The sequence below is a fragment of the Symsagittifera roscoffensis genome, chromosome 2 (assembly GCF_963678635.1).
Source record: "Symsagittifera roscoffensis chromosome 2, txSymRosc1.1, whole genome shotgun sequence".
NCBI classification, from domain to species: Eukaryota; Metazoa; Xenacoelomorpha; order Acoela; family Convolutidae; genus Symsagittifera; species Symsagittifera roscoffensis.
This window is the reverse complement of record NC_087063.1, coordinates 22,075,185-22,097,812: the sequence shown is the minus strand read 5'-3', so window position 1 is coordinate 22,097,812 and position 22,628 is coordinate 22,075,185.

The following is a 22,628-nucleotide window of genomic DNA, read 5'->3' as shown; positions in this document are numbered from 1 at the left end:
AGAGTTAAATTCTTAGGACATAATATAGAAAGAAAAACAATCACTCCATTGAAATCACGCATTGACGCTATTCAAAAACTTCAACCACCAACAAATAAAAAGAAAATCCAAGAATTTCTTGGAATGTTAAACTTTTTAAGTAAATATGTTTATAAAATGCAATTATATCTACGACCATTTTATAACATCCTTAGACAACAAAATAATTTTGAATGGAACACAGAACATCAAACACGATTTGAAGAAATAAAGAAACTTTTAACTGAACAAATTTCAAACACAATTCCAGATTCAAATCAACCATTTTATGCAATGTGCGATGCTTCGAACTTTGGCATCGGTGCAGCACTATTACAATCACATAATGGTACAAATAAAATGAACCTCATATCAGCAAATTCTCGATTATTCACTCAAGCAGAGCTACGACTCTCAACTCTAATGAGAGAATGTACAGCCATAATATATACACTGACAGAATATGAATTTCTGATACTTGGATCAAAACATCCAACAGTTCTATTCACAGACCATAAACCAATCATCTTTCTCTTTACACAAAAATCTAACCCAAACCACCGAGTTTACAGATTTCAACTAATTCTAATGAAATTTCCAAACTTACATATAGTTTGGACTGCAGGAAAAAATCTTGCATTACCAGACACCTTAAGTCGAAATACACCACCTGAATTACTTACACGTAAAACCACAGTTGAAATACCCAAAAATATAAAATTCTACCTTGCAGAAAACGAAACATCACCCCGATTGGAATGCAAATATGCAGTAAAAACTGATATTGAACAATCACAAATAAATAATTTACAACATTTCCCACTTTATTTAGATTGTCAAAATAATCATTATGAAGTTGATTTACTTGGAACATCAACTTTCAAACCAATCCCATATTCTCAATGGATAAAAAATAACACCCAACAAAAACGAACAAAACAACACCCGCCTAAGAAAGACCATTTTCCACTAATTGAAAGAGAAGATTTAACTGATAAAATAAATTTATCAGGACCACAAACAAATGATTCAAAATACACAATAAATCAAGTTTTTGACCTTCACGACCCACTTGATACAATACCCTTATCTAAATTAGAAATCGAAAACATTTTTCTCCCCCCAACAGAAATAATTACAATTTCAACACTGAAACAATATCAAAACCTTGACCCAGTAATTCGACAACTGAAATCATGGCACAAATATAAAACTAAACCTATCAAAGCAGATTCAACCATTCTAGGAAACAAAACACTCCTCCGATACTTTCGCAAATTTAACAACACAACAATTAACGAAAATACAGACCTTTTAGAGTATAACCTGAATGAATCTACAGTTCCATGTCTCCCTTTAAGTATGATTCTTATAGCTTTTAATATTTCACATACACAAAATATTAAAGGACACTCTGGATCAGAAAAAACATATTCAAATTTTATACAAAACTTTTATTTCCCAAATGCACCAATTTGGATAAAAGTACCATGCAATGACTGTATAGTATGTCAACTAAATAAACCTTACCCAAATCAAAAACAAATAGCACAAAAACAAGATTTCAAAGGACAAAGTTTGTACTTTAATCATCGTATCTCATTTGATACTAAAGGACCAATTTCACCCTCATCAGAAGGAAACTCCTACATTATGGTAATTGTTGACGCATTTACACATTATGTAGCACTTAACCCAGTACCACATTGTAACGCTTATTACGCTTACACAACACTCTATGAACACTGGATAGCAAAATTCGGACTACCAGAAATTTTAGTTACAGACAACGGTACAGAATTCATAAATAATGAAATTATCACACTATGTCATTTATATAACATTAAACACAAACCACGTACATCTCATGCACCTTGGACAAACGGCTTAGTCGAAGGTATGAACCGTTCATTACAAGAATATCTTAGATGTATCATCAACGGAAATGATACAAAATATACCGAATGGTCAGCAGATGTAAAATTATTTCCCTTAGCGTATAATTCACAAATTACGACAACTTTAGGAATGTCACCATACGAAATGGTTTTTAACCAAAAGCCACGCAAACCAATAACGTTTACAGCGAATTCTCATAAAAACGCACAAGGTTATTGTCAACCAAATAAAGACTCAATTTGTTATAACCTACCTTTACATACACACGATGAAGATCATTTTCATCACCCACAAATTCTTAAACTAGCCTCCGGTACACACACCGAATGGATTCTAAATAGAGATAAAAAACACAATGAAATTTATCAAAAAATAACAAAAAAGTTATTACAAAGACAAAACATTAATGAACAAATCAATTCACGTTTTACACCAGCCTCCGAATTAAAAATTGGAACATTTGTTTTAATACCTAATTTTAATACTCAAAAAGGAATTTCTAAAAAATTACAACCCCTTCGAAAAGGACCATACCAAATAATTGCAAAACCCACTGATGTCACATATAAAATTACCGACTCAAACAAAAAAGAAATCGTTCAACATCGAAACAACCTATTACCTTATTACCCAAAAGAATACGCACTCCGCGAATTAACTCAATTATATTCTTTCACAGGATTAAAAATCATTCAAAATGAACCACATCTGAAAAACACAGAACAAAATGATAACCCCACCGAAAATCAAAACACAAAACCAACCACCACCAAAAACAATACACAAAACCATAAAGAATCCCCAAAACAAAGAAAAAATAGAAAAATGACCGAACAAATAATACCCCAAGAACAAATCGACAAATCAGAAAATAGAAAAACAACAAGACTCCGAAATCAACCACGTAAAAACTATAAAATATTCATCCCCCAATCTAAAATTTTAAAGAAAGTAGAATTTCAAAAGTAATTTTAACATTTGCTTCACAATCTTGAAACCTCCGAAACATTTTTCATTTACATTTTTCAAAATAACATGCTGACAAGTACGTAATAATTCTAGTTCAAAATAGACCAATAGGATTCATCCAATCCGTCACTTTCTCTAACTCAAACTAAGACCAATTAGACGAATCATATAGAACTCCAGGCACATCTATAACTATAACTTTACGACCTCCAGGTCAAAAATAAGCAAACCACTCCAACTTGACAACTAAAATAAATATCACCATAATACCGTACCCCTCCCTTATCTAATAACCCAAAGATCAACAATATTTCCCCAACTCAGACCACGAATACCCCCAAAGCAAATTTGTTAACTTAGCCTAAAGTAACAAAATGAACATTTTAATTAGCCTAAAGTATAAAAATCTCACCATACCCCGGATCATTTGACAAACAAAAATAAAGAAAAAGACGACCTCCCAGTCACCATAAAAATTGCCCCCAACAATTTTTTACAAAACTCAACCCACTTGTCAAAAAACTAATAAATAATCCGACCACACTAGAAAATCGCCTCAAACAGCAAAAAATATTCGACCAAGAGATCATTTCTTAAATGCTCTTCTCTCAATCAGTTACTCAAATACTCATAAATCTTAAACATTTTTTACAATACTTGAATCCTTTATAATATTTCTTTTTGATATACTTGAATCTTTTCTAATAATCCTAATCATTTTTTGTAACATTTTTTTAATTTTCTACACTATTCTCGAACTATTCCTCCAACTTTCCAAAACCCTTGATTATATCCACAGGTACGATTTATACAACTTGTCTAAATGATACGAACAATTTTCAGTAGAACCGATATTTTTTTATTGTTTGTAATTTTCATAGCATTCTTATCATCCCTCATTTTGACCATATGTAAATGTATAAAGAAAGCAATCTTCACATTTGCCCTAGCAACAATTTTTCTAATTCTTTTTTTGGAAGAATATTATAATAAACACAAATTTTCTCACTAAAGTAATAATTCAAAAAACTATCAAAAATTCCTACCCAACAGTCACAGAATCAGTCTTCACCGACATCATCCCAAGATAAACAAACACCACCTTCAACTACTCAAAATCCTCAAACATCTACACGAATTTCTTTTCAAGACAATCCATACACTTTTGAAGAACGACATGCTCGTTTATCAGAACCACTAGAACCAGTTCAACGACAAGCACCTTTAAGCGAACCAACATATAACCTATATCCAACACTACCACAAGAACTAAGTAGAATAAAAAATTCTAGTCAAAACCAAAATACAGTCGAAATAAATAGACAAATTATACATCCTCGACGAAACAGAAATTTTCAAACTCCCCGAGTTCATTTTGATATACCTCAATCCCCATCACAAAACACTCCAGAAAACACCATTGATACATTACCAGAAACCCCTACGATTCTTTCACAACGTAGCACCTCAAGCCTACCATCAGATTACTTAGGTTCAACACCAACATCTGAGCAAATACGTGAAAATCCTTTCAACCCCACAAACCAAACATCACGATTTCCATATTGGACTACACATTTATTTACACAAGGTGAACCAAATTTAGTCAATGACCCCATAGATATCTCTACGGATACAACAACATCCTCATCACTACCAGAAACATTATCACTACCATCAACACCATCAATAAGCCAGTTTTCACCACCACCCTTTAACTTAAATTTTCCAAATAATCTCGACGCCAGATATCGAGAACAATCAACAACAAATATTCCTTTAAGACTAGATTGGAATACATTTACAGCACCTCCACCACTATTTGGACAACATCAAGAAAGTAACCGCCTTCATAACTGGGCACTTAATAGATTACAATATCGCCAAGATATTCACAACGATATCCGTGATCACAATATTCAAATACTCCAACAAAACAGTTTACAATTAAAGTTTGAAATCACAGTTAAGTTAAACAATATTACCCAACATCCCTACCCATTAAATCCACCTAACATAACAGCTCAATCACTACCACCACCGTTTATAACTACTGAAGTAATATACAAATACGACAGATATACCAAAAACACAATTGGCTACATTACATTTTATAATCCATACTCAGGATTATCATACACATGTATATTCTAAAATTATTAATTTTTCTCCAACTCCTTTTTCTAGTAATCTCAAATCAAAACATTAACCCTTCCCCTCGAACAGGACCACAAGATTTACTAGTAACACATTACGATTGTGAAGAAAATGAACAAAAAACACTACATAAATATGCAATAAATCAAGTATCACAATGTGAAACAGAACCACAAGCTATAGAAACCACAGATGTAATAGCAACACTCTATTCAAAAGCCCGAGCAACAACAGTTACAGGTTATAAATTCACAGCAACATTTTCCGAAAAGAAAGTACATTGTTCACAAGTCTCGAACGGAAACAAAAACCGACTAGACCATGAATCATTCTATCAAAGTAATATAGAACGTCTTTTACATCTCAATCCCGACGATTGTAAAAATGAATTACTTAGACTAAACATCACACGAAATAAAAACTCCCAAAGAAAGTTAGTTAATTTTCAAGTTTTTCCAGACTCTGTACATCAATCACAACTTGAAAGACACCAAGGACATATAAAACTAGACGAAAAATACCCGTATAACGGCGCACACGGACGATTAACCTATGACCTACACGATAAACATTGGATACCACACATTGGTATAAATGACCCATCAAACTGCAAAGCAGACACAAAAAATAAAGGATACCAAGAAATAATGTTTTTCGATTGGAAAATACAACTCGAAAAAATACAACTAACACGAGATTTATCAGATAAAACAATGATCTATCAAGGAATCCGATTACCTTGTAAAAATGATCAAGGTTATTGCGACCCTACAACGAGAACACAAGCAACAATTGTTTGGTTCCCCGAAGATACATGTACAACATTTCAAGTAGCAAAAATACACGCTCGTATGATAAAATTTCACGAAAAATATTTTATACAATCAATTCCATATGAACAAGTCCATCCATCACGAAAACTAAGTTCTAATTTTAGAAACATAGACAATATAGAAAATAAATTGACACGTTTTCAAATATATCAAGAAACAGAACTTGCATGTAAATACAGGAATCCACTTCACAGAACACAATACTCTGAAATATTAGTTGAATACGAAAAAGGATTCGACATGACCACTGGAAAGGTAAAAATCGACCCATATGCCACAGGTCATCCTCTAAACGAAGGAACATCCTATATACCAGTTAATTTTGAAAAAAGCAACGGACAACCTGGTGGACATCTAAAACCCCATGACACCAGAAGCACACGCTTACAAGAATTATCACTAATGAATACTACATATTTCGGTAATATCCACTATGATATTCATTTAGATATGAAACTAGATTATACAATTAGCCGAATTTTTCAAGAAATGTCACTCTCCGAATTAGAAACACTACACCACCTATGCGAATTAGAACGAACACAAATATTACAATCACTTGCACTAGCAGTATTAAAAATACCCTATGCAGGATACTTATTATCTGGAAATAGATCAAATTTTTTAGACTATGAAGGAAACATCTTATGGTTTTATACTTGTACTAAAAAAGTATCACCACTATACGTTTTTGAAGATAAACGATGTTATAAAAGAATCCCTATCTTTTATAAGAACAAAGTACATTTCGTGGATACACTTTCACGAAGAACCTATTTCTGGGATACCGCAGTCCCATGTGGATCAGAAAACAGCCACAATGTAGTACAACTAAACCCTGATGAAAATAAATATTATCTTCTCACTCCATATCCCACATTAATGCAATCACTCAAAAAATTTTCACCAGAAAGCATTCGCGCTATTGCTCGAAACCCAAATATAGACTTACAATCAATAGGAATCTATTCAAAATCAGATATTCAACATCACATTAGAACACAACAATTCCAAGAATTATTAACACATATGGATACTATACAAAGACAATCAATAGACCAAAATTTACGCAAACTTGCAGAAACCGCAGGATTTGCCGATATCTACACGCAAGACTATAGCGGATATTTTAAAGACATTAAAGATTATATATATCTAAACGGTGAAAAATACCGTCCCCAAGATATATCACCAATTAACATTTTTAGCTTTGTTACACTCAAAAATGAGATCCTCGATTTTCTAGGATGGCCCTACTACATCTTAGAAAAATTGACTATTTTATACGCAATGTTTAACTTTATTGGATTTCTTTTCTCACTTTTAAAAGGAATCTACAACACATGTGCTATACACACACAGGTCAATCGACAAGCAAGTGTAGCACGCATACTCTTTGCAGGATTTTTTGGAATCTTTTCTACATCTATAAACAAAATTCTTTTAGACGCACAAATAAAAGAATATAACACAAAAATAGCAACACGACAAAATACATACGACGAAGAACATAACAATGTAGACATAACGCCAACGGCACCACAATTACCACCCCTACCAAATAACCATCCACTATCCCTAGTCCCACGAAATTTTCGAAATTTAGCCATCACACATAATCCAAATTTTCGACTCACCACATCACAAAGTCCCATTCAACATATAATGACACACCAGTCACAAGATGATAATACTTATGAACAAATTATTGAACAACCCCATACCACCGCTTTTCAGTCTCAAAATAATCATTTTTTTAGCCCACGATGAGCCGCCAACTTGGATCACTACACCGATCAAATTCCCACCCAACCAATCTTACCTCCCCAATCCCAATAATACCACTTTTTGCTTTTCCGCCACCCGATTTTCCATCTAGTAATGTAACATCAGGCATGAATTCCGATACTAATTCACACATCTCAGTTTTATATTCCATCTCACAACTCAATAACCCGAATATTGAAACCCCCGATGAATTTGCCGACTCAGAACCATCCCCATCCAATAATTTTCATAACTCTTCTAATTTTTCTCAACCCCCTTTTCAACCCATATTATCCAATAACCCTGACCCAATCACCCCCACACCCTCTTATGCTTCCCAAGTTACCCCAACCTACTCCTCATACCATTCTGACCAATCATCTCATTCTCCAGACACCCCCCGAATCTCCCCAGAGCTAGATAATTTTATTACCCTTCAACAACAACCCTACCACCTTAATACCCCAACCATAAACCAAATCTCCTCCACAATAAATTCATCCAACCCCCCTACCCCTACACCCTCTTCAAATTATACTGAATCATTAGCACCATCATCCACATCAACTGAATCTTCACTCAACACTAATAGAGCTTACCGCACTTTTAAAAGAAAGTTCCCCAACCATCCTTTCCCAGCAAAACCAGGAACAGCCCGTGAATACATCAACCACCCCAAGCATACTAACACAAAAGAATTTTTAGCCATCACCTTACCCTCATTCCCACAATACACCTTAAACACCCCCCACGACACTAACGAAACACGCAACTTCGTAGACGAATACGTTTTAATGCCCACTCTCTCTTGGACCTCATATTATCATTTTACTAACCCTCTTTGCTTACCATTATCTAACACTCACATCGATATAGAGCGAAATACGGACATGCTATATCGACTCACTACACCACTAACACCTAGACAATTTACTTACGTTGGATATAAAAAATCACTAAAAACACACACTGCACCTAGAGCTAACGAATATACACTCGAATACTATGATCACAACATCATCAGAGCTAACCAAGATCAATTCTTAGACGACGATCGCTTCGCTAATCCACAAATTACCGAGAAATTTTTCATCAAGACACCATATATATTCACACTAAACATCTTCGACCGAAAGTTTGATCACATTATTTCAGAAGCACTAACAGACACACAAGCATACGAAAGTTTTAAAGAACGCTTCCAAATATTTTCACTAACCTTTCATTTCCTTGCACCACACGAAAGAGATTTACACTGCTCACACGATATTATGTTGCGCACTAAACAAACCCACACATATAGTTATTATCGCTTCATCCAAAATCACTTTGACCTACACACACCCTCTAGACAACCACACCATCGTTTTCAATTCATTAATTCCAAATACACTTCACCATTTTTCCTAAATTTCACATATTGTATTAAAGATACTAACCTTCATGGTATTCTTCGTAATTATGACCCCATAACCCAAATGTACATCTTCTGTCCCATCACCAAGACCTTCAACGCCGAAGAATCCCGACCCTTCCTTATCCCGCACGAGTTTGTACAACCTATAGAAATCCCAATTTTAGAATTCATCCACAACACTAAATTCAATCACAAATTATATAATCTAATCCAAAACACACCTTATGAGTTTGCAGTTGGCACTGAAGAACTAACCACTATTAAGGCACTTCAATTGCTTTGGCCACTGCTTCAGACTAAAAATATCATCCGCATCTTAGCTAAACTACTAACAACTTCGGAACTAATTCACGACATCTTCCCCCACGGTTTTTTCCCCGACGACTAAACAGGTAAGTATGAATTAAATGAATATTACTAACTAATTAAAATATTAAAAACTCACCATACTTTATTCATGTTTTCTTTAGATTTTTAGCCTTCATCCGACGATCACCTACAAAAACCACAAAAGACAAATAAAAATCGCAAATTTCATCAAACAGATTTCAAAAATTCTATTAATCTCTTACACTTATAAGTTTATAAATTTAATACAAATGCAGTAAATTCATTTCTAAAATTTTCCCCACAAGCAGTAAATCTAATTATGATGAAAATTTGTAACTTAAAATTCCCCCATAACTAGCAGTAAATTTACAAATTCTATGCAGTAAATTAATAAAATGCAATTGCAGTACTAACCTTTTGATATTTTCATTCATTCGCACAGAAATTCTATCCACACTCGCACAGCTCGCCCACGAAGAATTGTTTAAAATAATAAATTTCAGTTTCAAGTTTTCACACTCAACAACTCTAACATATAATAACATGTTTCAAACTTTCCTTTAACCCGGTTGGAAAGGAATCATATACTAAACAAAACTAACCAACGCAGCTTACTAAATACCACAAATCATAGAATAACAGCATGACTAAGAAAAGGAAACCAACGGTACCCAAACCGGATTAACCCAGTTTAAAACTGGATAATTTATTCTTTTGAAGACTATTATAAAGTCTAAGAAAGAAATAATAAAACACAAAAAAGTCGAAAGACAAACCCATACCACAAACAATTTGATTTTTGGAAAAAGGACACAACCAACAAAACATAAGAAAAACCACAACAAACCCAACATAAAACGTTGTCACATAACAGGACCCCTCACAAAAACCGCATGAAATCATACTCCCACTCCTGGCCTAACCCACCAGGAAGGACGTCCTGAGCATGCTCTATAGCCGGCCTAACCCACCGCGCTACATCCACGCTTTGTGACCACACCACTATTTTTAATAAGAGCTACTCAAGTGTGAGTAACTCTTCAAAATAACCGAACTAAAACAAAAAGCTTTTGTGAAAACAACTAACTAAAATCATAATTAAAAAATATTAAACTAATAAATGTTTTATAAAATGTAAATTACATTATGCAATACATAGATCAGAATACAACACCAAGGACGAACATCTAAAGACAAAACGACCCCACTACACTCGAGAGAGAATGACCAACTACAATCAATATGCCGCTCACAATCACAACTCAAAGGATTTAGAGTACGACTTGACCTCGCAGAAAAGGACTTCATTGAACTAGACCAATGACCACCTCGATGACCCAAGTGTACGTACAGATCCGAGTAACCAGGCATCCCCTCCACGCACAATCTCCACGCCATTCCCAAGCTAGATCAGACACAAAAGAAGTTCTCCCCGAAGAACAGAAAAACCTGACATAGCCAACCATTCTGAAATCAGAATTGATTTTGTTGCAGAGACTCAGTCGTTGTCACAAAAAGAACACAACGTCTTATGTCTCTAACTCCAGCTTCCTGGAACTTCTTTAACAAAAAGGAAACAGAAGAAATAAGATGTTCGCCAAACACCAACTTCCATCATCCATCCTTCGAATTGCAAAAGAACTATTCTAAAAAACTCTGTAAAACCCGGATGGGTGGAACCTGATCTAAACTATATTTTATGATTGGATAAATTAAATGTTTTACCAATGTAAAGTATTTAATATTAACCAATCACGATCCATCTAACTAACAACCCACTTATTTGTAAGTGCTGAAGTTACTTGTAATTTCAGCACCAGAGAGATTTGAATTTAACTTAGAAATTAGTTGGACTCTCCCGAGCACTTCAGCAGCCGCAATAAACCAGTATACCCTAGATCTATTGAGCCTAGCAGAGACTAGTTAAACAACCTGAGACTAGATAGTATAAGAGTAAGATTAGGATCGGTATTAGACTAAGAAGTTGCACGAATCTATCCGGCCGAAAATAAGATAGCGTGACGAGCAGACGGTGTACCCTATCCGAAATTACTCTATGAGTTATACACTTCGGTCCTAACTCAGTAAGAAGCCAGAGGCTCTGAAAAAGAAGAAGAAGAAAGTTTCAAGTTTCAGGATGAATCCAGAAGTCAAAAAGCCTCTGAAAACAACGAAAAACAAGCAACGCTTAAAGTAGAGATAGACCGGAGTTCAGTCCTTGATAAAGGACGTAAAGGAAGCAACACTGAGGAAACCACGACGAGACAACTGATAGGTGAGTCTACTCCCGTGGAACAGGACACGATTTTTCGACTTCAACTGGAACATTAGTTCAGGAGGAGATGTCGGAGCTGTCTGAAATTTTGATCAAAAAACCAACGACTGAGAGTTCACACATGTGTTTAATGGGAGCAGGGAGTGAAGGTGAGACTGGCACCCAGGTGGAAACCATAAATTATGAAGAAGTTGATGATGATGATGATGATAGATTACCGTTAAGCGCCGAAAATTCAACCAAAGAAGAAGTGCCTGTGACAGCAAGACAAGTTTGGAATGATCAGAATGACAGCACGGCTTTATGTTGCATGCAGGATTCAAGGAAAATTTTAGCAACAACAACTTCTCGATTACCACCGCGCTACCTCTGCACGAATGGAATGACGCCTCCTCTTATAAAACACATGATCAGGTCAGTAGTGAGATAGTGTAGATGAGGAATTGACAAGGATCATGGATAAAATGGGCGAGCCAGAGAAACAGGTTTCAGTCAGGATGAGTGAACTAGAAAGAGCTTTTTGTTTGGAACGAGAGAATTTGTTGGAAGAAAAGCTTCGAACCAAGCAAGAACCAGTCAAAACGCTGGAATTAGCGGCTTACTACTTTGCTAAAATCTTGTTGCGAGTGACTCCAGAAGCTAAACAAAGAGAGCAACGGTTGATATAAGACATGGATTAACTCTGGAGTGAAAGGAGTATACAGCAAGTTAGACGTCATGGTGGAAAGACGCATTCAAACCATAATAGAAAGGCTATATTGTCTCTAAAATTCGCGAAACAGACCACGAACAGCAGAAAACACTCAAGGGATGCGAGTCAAGAACCTTGAATGAACTTCAAGGAGCCTTCGATTAGAGGAAAGACCGGTGATTCCGCTGAATGACGGGGTAGTGCAGCCAGCCACTCTACTGGGACTCTAGAGCCTAAGATATCTGCTGCAAATCTCCCCAGAAGAAGTTCAACTGGCAACGCGGTAGCACTAACTAGCCGACCGATGCGCAATGCCCAAGCAAATGGAAGAGTCGGTTAGAGTCGGTTAGGTATAGAGTCAAATGATTCCATGAAAGACTCAACCGAGAAATTTCGGTAGACGGGATGATCCAGAGCCCTTGATAGCCAAACCGACTAAAACCCAAGAGTTTATGGGGCATGCTCAGGACACTAGTGTAATTGCAACGGCATTTACACCCTGGAACAACTGATCTCTAGAGACTTTGTTGACAAGACTATCCAGAACCAATGAACGCAGTGAGAAATCCAAAAGTAATTCTAGAAACAGAGATGTTACATGGAGGAATCGGATGGTTGCATGGATCCCCTAGATCGAGGTGATGAAGTTGCATTTCAAAGAAGATGAATAACAGAAAGACGGGAATGCAGCCCGCTCACTAGCAATTGCAATAGACTGCCCCGATTTTTATGATGTCAACGAAGCAAAGTCAGATCGACATCGCGGAGAATAGCTTTGAAAAACTGTTACATAGCTTTGGCTCACAGGGGTACCAAGCTTCCAGAACAAAAGGCAAGAAGAAGAAAAGACGATAGATACGTCCTAAGTTGACTTGGAGCTGCTAGTGCGCCAAAAGCAGCTAGACAAACCCAATAGCAGAGTGAATTTGTGAATAACTGACAAAATCATTGATGGTCTGAATAGCGATGAGCTTAGATCCATGCTAACTCACTACACGCCCCTCTCTGCCATTGTTGCGACATCAGAGGAATTGAGGATGAGTAAAACTTACCACAAAAACCAACTATGAGATAATTTTAGTTCAAGAATAATTGTGGCAACTTTAACAATGGATCTGCAAATCAGGGCAACAGTTGGTATGAGTCCAGGGAGTACATGAACAAGAGACGCTTTTGGGCTAACTGCAGATCCATAAACCATCATGTATGAGCATGTTCAACATACAAGCAAGGCATAAAGTCAAGCCTGCAGGACCAAGATGCATCAGACAATGATCATGAGGGGACTCTATCACAAAAATTGAACCCATGTGCTTCGTTTGAAATTTGGAAGGCCAAGTTAGATCAGATTGTCAACAGCTTCAGTGGCTGACATCAAGCACCCAAGAAGAAGCTTTTTCCGGCGTCAACGCCAGCGAGGCACGCTTGATTAACGATGCGAAAGCCAGAAAGAAAGAGACACCTCAAGAGGTAGTGACAAAGAAGATGCAAGAGTTGGAAAAGGAGAGGATGTACAACCAGCTCAATGGTTTTGAAGCATCATCGATAGAAAAGACCAAAGCAACGAGCAGTTTGAGAACGATCAACCCCGGTCAAACCTTCGGAATAATACCTCAGGGTAACAAGATACAATCTTTTACCTCGGTGGCTGAAAATCAGTTGATTAGAAACTCTAGTGAACCACGAGAATTCACAAAAATGCATCTGGACATCTAAGTGGGTTACCTGAATCAAGCAGACATACTAACCGAGTCGAGGGCTGTGCAAGATCGTTTGGTTACAGGTGACTGCCGGACCATGTAACTCGAACAGTTTTATGAGGAGACCTATAAACCATATCAAGTATTACTCAACGTGGATGAAACAAAATTGGCTCCAAGACCAATGTCACGACTGAAAATGACCAAATATGACAGCTATAAATGTGTCAAGAAGAGTTGAAGGTCTGAAAAAATGGCCAGGATGTCATGACTGAACAAGAAGCAGTGAATATAGGCTACAAAGCAGATGTGGCCGCACATCTGCTCGACATAGTCGGCAAGAAGCTAGAAGTTACGGGTCTCCTAGATACATGATCATTGGTGAAAGTGAATACGATCAGCACATGGGAAAGGATGAGTTTAAGCAGCGTTGGTTTGATATACACGAACCAGAAAATGGCAGTCGCAAATTGCGGAGCCATCTACATGGCGAGGAGATCTCCAAGATAAGAAGTCTTTGGATGAGTTTATAGGTGGTAGCGAATCTTGAATAATCCAAGCAGTTCAATTGAGGACTTTACTTGGTGCGGCAATTTGATGTAACAATCGACTTGTATAGCAGACTGATACGAATAACAAACCCAGACAGGAAGTATGTTAAGGAACGTATATATAGGATAGTGACGGTTGAAAAAACATCAACTATTCTAGACAAAAAGGCAAAACTATTCCCCACACAGGCTCAACTATAAGCTAATTTGCTCAGAACTATAACCTAATAGTCAAAACTTAGTATCTTAAGACCGAGTTTTTCCGTCACACAAAACGGACTGTGTGGGTGTGTGTTTTTGAACACACTGGGTACACAGATTTGAATCCAGAGCGGAAGAAAATTTGACCACGTTTTGCCGACGAGGACAGACTAGGAATATGATGGGACTTCATAATTATGGAAGCATCAATTAGAGGAAGGTCATAATATTGCCAATAGAGATTTAGTTTTAAAGAAGTTGATGAATTGAAATCTTTTCATAAAAAACTTCATTAAAATCTGAGATGAATGCTGGCTTGTCAAGATAATCAATTATTCGGAAGACGCCTCCTCAAGTGAGCTATAATCAAAACAGCATGTTTTAACCGGAAATGAAGCATTTAAGAGGTGCAATTAGTGATTTGGAAATTGATACACTTAGCGACGTCTAAAATCAGAACGCAGACGTGTTTTCGGAACATACAAATGACATAATTTGTATTTTTGTCAAACATTAAACCGAAGTAGAAGATGGAGCTATTCCCAAGAAGGAGTAAGCGACGCATATGACAAATCAAAATTTCAAAGCATTCCGAGCGTGGCTTTGAATTGCGATTCCAGTAAGAAATGACAGAGCGCTCGATATCGCCGTGCATCTGTGGAGTCGTCATTGCCACAAAAATCGAGGACAGCTGAGGTTCTGTTGCTACTTTCGTTAGCACAACTCTGTGACGATACGTGATTGGATATTCCAAGTTTTTCAATAATTTGAACCTTGTTTCGGCTTTTGGCAAGTACCATTGCGAAGACAAAATTGCGAAAAGAAGAGTTTTGCGTTTGACTTTGATTTGTATCAGTGACTATTTTTGATTGCAACAAAAAGACAGGCTTGAAGTGTAAACAATTGAAGTGAAAAAAATCTCAGGGACTCAATTACGTATCTGAACAGGATGGTAGACAAGCCTGGTAAAATAAAGGATGCTGATACCAAGCAAGCCGTACTGACATGAAAACTGTACAGAGCGGACATGCATATAATGAGCTTCGTGATTTCGTGACACACTATATCGAGTTTGGGAAGAGATACTACGCAGGCCAGCAAGGTCTAACCGATGCAGCTGCTGGTGTGCAACAAAGGGAAGAATTTCGATCGGAAAAGAAGGCTCATGCTTCTTTTGAAATCATGAAAAGGTAATTGTGCGAGGCATCAGTTTTGAGCATGCCAATGGAAAAGCATGTATTCCTTGACAGTGATTCCTCAGTAGTTGCCATTTCCGGAATTATGCATCAGGAACAAGAGTGGATTTGAAGAACCGTTCTCCGTAAATTGCATATAGAAGTAAAATTTGACCTACACTTACAAGAAATATGCTTCGCTCAAAGCTGAAATGATTGCGGTAGTCACGTTTGTTGCGACACATCGCGCTTACGTAGAAAGCGTTTTCTTTAAAAAGCCAGTAGACAAGCACCAGAAATGCTAACAGCCTCAGCAAAAAGACAGACTTTATTAACGTTGGAGGAAAAGCAAGCCAAACAGGCAAAATAAGGAAAAGATTTTCGTTTTAGACAAAGACCCTTATGAAGCACTGGCTTTAAGAAGAGAAGGCAGCTGAGATCAAGATCCTATCTAAGAGCGACCCGATTATTTTGGACTTGCTACTGCATTCAAACTTGGACCAGCAGGAGCTTTTTCGCCTGAACATGAACAGCCTGTCACTGTTACACAAAATGGTTGAAGTCGCGCCAGATATGATACGGATACTGGGCAAATTGCTAGAGAGAGAGAAAAGTAACCAGAGACCTTCCAGATTGGACGGCAGTGGTATGGAGAAAGTTCGTATCAAGCCATCGCCGACGTCAAAATCATAAGAGCGAACAAGAGTGTAAGACGGTAGTTTCGGCAGTTAGTCTCCTTTTTTCATCAAATTGTGTTGAAAAAAAAAACATCATACAAGACAAGGTAAGAGAGGGTCTAGATTCACCGCTGAGACGAACGATCGACCGTCACCTTTGAGACTCACAATCAACCACTCAATGATGCAGCATCAAAAATTTCGATGGCAGAAATTTTGACTGGGGTGTCGGGAAATGATGAAAAACATTCTATGACCCATGGAGAGGACCAGTAGACAAGATTTTATCCGGGGAGTTTGAGTGGATGAGTAAATCGGATATCTCGGCTTCCGGAGTGTAGACGTGTTCCACGAAAGACTCACTTAGCGAAAGTTCCTCGAAGGAACTCGTAGGCAACTACTCAGATAGGAAGGACCTCGTGTGCGAGCTCTGAAATCTCAGAACTGACTATCCACGCACCACTTGTGGAAACTGGGGCCAGGAAGTTTGATAGAGAGATACATCAGGAATCTGACAGTGATCGCTATCTATACTCGAGCGAAATTCTTCTGGAAAACGCAGCCAAAGGTCTGGAAAGGATAGCAGTCTCAAACTCTTCATAAGCCTGCTTCCACAAATGGAAGCAGCCAGGACCAATCTTGAATTTTTTAAGCAATAAACAATGCCACAAGCCAAAATTTCGTGAGTCAAGATGGAAGTTGACCAACCAAACGAGCTCAACAGTCACTGCAGGTTCCTGAAAACGCGTTTGTCAATTATTTATAGGCTCTCAGAATTAATAGGAGCGCAAAAACTGATCGCATGGCCAGCAGCTCATAAACATGGATGGAGAGTCAGTTCACATGATCAGCGGAGACTTCGAAGACTAGATAAGGTGTACCAGAGAACTTTCAAGAGCTTCGAGTGGCCTGTATTGAAGAAAGTATGTGAAGAGCCGTTTATAGCCTGCTGATTGTGCCAAGAGTTGAAGGAAACAGGAAGATGGAAATACAATTGAAGATGATTGAGTCATCAGTATCAATGAGTTTGCAAAGATAGACCACCAAAAGATATGCATGAGAGCCAGTGATGATTATCAGGGCTTGGTGATGATCAATCAGTTCACGAAGTATGCAGAAGCGGTTCCTTGCATAAAAACCGCAGCCGAATAAAGTTTTGATAACCTGGTCAAAAATTGGATGGCCACTTTCAGTTGTACAATGATGTTCGAGTTAGGTGTAAAGTGGCACAAGCTCATTCAACAACATATCACCCACAGTCAAGTGACTCAGTAGAGCGACAAATTCGAATATTGCTCTCCAGGGTAAGGGTTTGGTGTTTTCGATACTTGATGGATCGGGACACATATGTACAGCCGGTGATGGAGGCTTATAACAGCACAGAGAATTTAACTGGAGGCATTAATTGCCAGGTGATGCCGAATTGACATGAGAAAGCTCCTTCGTTAGCTTTCTTTCACCCTGAAACTGACGGCAAAGAGATATCGCACAGGTCTGAATTAGATATGTGATAAGATGCTAGCAAGAGCTTAATTACTCACGCAGACGTAACACACAACAAGCTCAGGCTAGACAGAGGAACAAAAATAGCAAGAAACCGGCTGGAGACAAAGCACACTCATTGAAACGTTTTGTATGGGTATTTAAGATTGTAATCCCATCGCGAAGTAAGAAGATGCTATTAACGAAATGTAGAGGGCCATTTATGATAACGAAGGCACACCAACAGGGATGTTTCCCGCCTTCGAAATCAATAAATTTCGTACTTGGGAAAAAATATGGGAATAAGATTCTAGAAAAAGGGATCAAGCTGCTATTAGACGTTGGTCACAATTAGGTGATGTAGGCAGAAGATAAAGCCTTACCCTATGTAGAAAAAGATTGGAACGATTTCGAACACGTTGAATTCCTCAAAACACTTGAATCTGATTTAGCTTGGGCGATGCACACACAACAGAGTATTAGGTTAAGATCTGCCAAGAAGTATAATCCTTATGGAAACAACTAAGTTGTGGATAGGATAAAACCAGAAGATAGCGGAAGAGTTAGTGGGTCTGGGAGAGATCGCATCAGGAGATGCGGATATTGTGGAAAATCAGGATAATGGGTGGTTGGAAGATCGATCAAGAGTAGAAAAGGAGGTCGATGATGAGCTACAGCAGTCATACGAAAAGCTTGCAGTCATATACAACAGTCATACGAACAGCTTACAGCAGCTTGCAGCCATATAAGTCACTGCTACAGCTTCTCTTTCTTTTTCATAAATGTCAACCTTGCACCTCTGTTTAGCCTCACGTAAGTAAACTGGTTCATCTACGCTGAAATGACAACTAAATTGGCGTTCGAAAAAACATTCATTAGGGAATTGAAAGGCCCATTAAATCAGAACGGAAAATCGAATGCTTAAGTTGTCAGGATCTTCTTCCGTGCAATAAATTAATTACTTTGAATTGAAAAGCAGGATAATAAACTCAATTAGCTACGCCCTGGTAAAAAAAAAGAAAAAAAGCTAGTTTTTACTTTCAATCAGTCGATTTGTTTTTAACGTCAAAAAACCAATCAGCGACGATTTTGAGTTCACATAGTTTTTTTGTGCAAGAAAATGAAACTGTTTCTCTATATAAACTTGAGAAACAATAAAGTTAGTTTTCATTGGTTGAATAGGGCGAGATCATAAATTTTGTGGTAAAAAAAAGTTTGATGAGTTCCAAACTTGCAAAAAAAAACTTTTTAAATTGTTGATTCAGGTTTATAACAAGGCTTATTGAAACATGATTGTCGCTAAAAACATATATCAATAGAAATGCTCTGCATCATCGCCTGAAACTTCTTGGAACTGGGATACCCTAATATTAGCGAAATTTTTTGCTGTCAACTCAACCTCTAGAGTCACTTTTAAGTCTGGAAAAAAACCATGAGACAGTCAACAGTCATCATTTCAAAAATAGTTCCGGGAAAGTTGCAAACCAATCAAAAACGAATTGCAAAATGGAGGGAAGCGATCGAATTGGAGAACCGCAGGCAAAGTGAGGTACATCCTAGACCAGCCGCCGTGTGATACTTAGTGAATTGAGGTCGACCGTAGTTCACCTATATAAAAGCCGATAACTAGTGCATTTTGTAGCAATGAAGGTCAACGAATTTAAACCGATCAAATCGTCTCTGCGCCGACGTATGTGAGACTTGCAAAAAAGTCGGAAAAATCTAACGAGTGGCTCTGTAAGATAATAGACGCACTTACCGAAAAGACCAAGGGGAAACTAGAGCCAAGACTTGAAAATTGGTTTATGGGAAATTGCTGGTAGAATCTTTTGCAAAATTGAAAGTCAAAATTTTAAAGAATCAGTGTCCAATGAATTTGATAGAAGACCGTAATGAAATCGTGTGTAGGTTGGAAGAGAACCCCTACTGGTAGCGTCAGGATTTCGTAAAAAGAGGAGCATCATGCTAACGCATGATGAGATCCTTTGCCACTCTTTGTTATAGACATGGTGATACTCGGCGCCAAGTACCTGGTGCTTCTCTTCTGAGATGCTGGGATTTTGTATCTGTTTTAAAAAAGCTTAATATTAAATTACAAAGCCTTAAGTAGTGAGTATAACTAAAGTCTTCCCGCCAGGGTGATTGTTTTTCAATCAACTAAGAGCACTGTTCCTTTTGTGCAGAAATGATGAAACTTGAATAGTCTTTCGAGAAGGGCGACTAACTCCTTGTTACTTCTAACCACAGAGGTTCCTAGTTTATATATTCAGGACACACAACAACAAAAATGATTCCATTCCAAGTAGGATAATATATTCTAAGGTAGTTTTAGTTTGTTAGTTGGCAGTGTTGTCTTGAATCCGAACAACTTTTAAAACATAGGAAAAGCATATTCAAAAACAGGAACCGACACAAGAAGTCAAAAAAGAGAGTTTTTTTCATGGAAAAGATCCTCATGTAGATCCTCATGTTGCACATTCACGAAAATATTAGGAGGATATAGAGATACGATCTGATGCAAGCTACAGCACGTAGTGGGTTGATTTGATGCAGATAAAATTACTCTTCTGAGTACTTCTCAAAATTTCTCTCTAATGGTACTGTACCTTTTTGATGATGTAGTTTTGGATATAGACTCAATGAGGACATTGAGAGCGCTTTACGGGAAGCATGTGTCAATCAACCAGAATGGCCAAGTTTTGTTGTATCTGAAAAAGAGTGCACGATAGGTAGAAAACAGCAAAAAAGGGTGCAAAATAGAATCAAAAAGAGAAGATTGGAGTAGGTGAAGAGATTACTTAATTTGAAATCGCAAAAATAAAAATACAATTTTCGCAGTCAGAAATTAAACGAATTCAACTATCAAGAAGACAAAAATCATGTTTTTTTAGTTGAATACCAGTGGAAAAGAAGCGTTCAATTTGTAGTGATTGTACTCTGTTACTGAACGCAATTTACCAATCGGACAAGCTAAGGATCAGAATTGCAACACTTCCCGATGATGAAGAGGGCGCTTCTTTAAGGGGGCGTTTCTTCAAGAGGGCGCTTCTTTTGTCGTTGAACTGCAAAACTGTTTGAAGTATAACTTTCACTTCTCTGGGCATTTCCTCATTTTTATTTGAATAACAAAAACAATTTCAGGATATGAGGAGCTGGGGTGAAAAGAAAGGGTCGATCCATGTCCCATGGATTGGTTGGATTCGTTCTACTGAACAAAAAAGTATTAACCTATCAAAAATGTAGCAACCCTGTTTTTGGGAGTGACCTAGTCGTCTGGGGTTGCCGAAAATCAATTATGAACTCACTGATTCTGCAGTTATTTAAGTTAATTTGCATCGTTCAGCCGATAGCGTTTAAGCAGTATTATGTTCGTCGGCCCGATCTTTCGAAAGACCAAATTTGGATTGGCTCTGGTAGAGGCGGTTAAAAGCTCGTAAAGCTCTATCTTAACTGTGGCCAATCGTTATAGGATTAAACCTATTTTCCGTAGTTATGTATTCTCCGGGCAAATGTTACACAATCTCTCTCTCTCTCTCTCTCTTCTCTCTCTCTCTCTCTCTCTCTCTTTCTCTTCTCTCTCTCTCTCTCTCTCTTTCTCTTCTCTCTCTCTCTCTCTCTCTCTCTCTCTCTCTCTATCTATCTATCTCTCTCTCTCTGTGAAACTCAAATAAATTATGTTTCATAGCTGTAAACATTTTTTTCCTTCCAAATTCCGACAAAAAATTACTCAGTTGTTTAGTTTTGAAATTAGACTATTTTTGGTAAGCCAACGAGTATTTTTTCTGAAAAATTTCCTATATCATGACGAAGATTTTGTTGAAAAATAAAAAATATAATAGATGTTTACAAGAAGGACACTTGGGTCATCATTCGCTTGAGCATATTTTTGCGCGCTTAAAATTTTATCCACTTTTTTGGAGATATTCATTTTTTAACAGCTCGATTTTTAATATTAACAGTTCGAAGTTCAGTTAAAGGGCAGTCGGAACGTTCAACGCGTCGTCCTGCTATGAAAGCAGGTTTTTTGAAAATCAGGTTCGTCCTACTACGAAAGGAGGTTCGTCCTAGTATGAAAGCAGTTCGCGACTTTTCTTTAAAGTTTGCACCAAAAATCACGTTCGTGCAAAGTTGCCCTTTCTCTTTCATGAGTCACACAAAGTCGCACTAAAAACATCTGTCGCGCAAAATTCATCGATCAGCTTATTTTTCATGGGTTGCGCAAACGTCAATTTTTGGTGGTGCAAAGTCGCGACATAATTCTTTTGGGTTGCTGAAAGTCGCGCCGAAGTTTTCCGTTTGCGCAAAGTCGCGTTAAGTCTCTGTTGAGTTTGAGTGGCGACATTTACATCTATTGGCTCACTTAGGTCGTGTACCTGGGCCCAGGAAATCTTGTTGACTGGTTTCAGCCCCAGTCAAAAACGCCTATTCGTACATGTCACATAATACGCCAAATTGTAGAGCAATGGGACTAAGTTAACATCCCTCC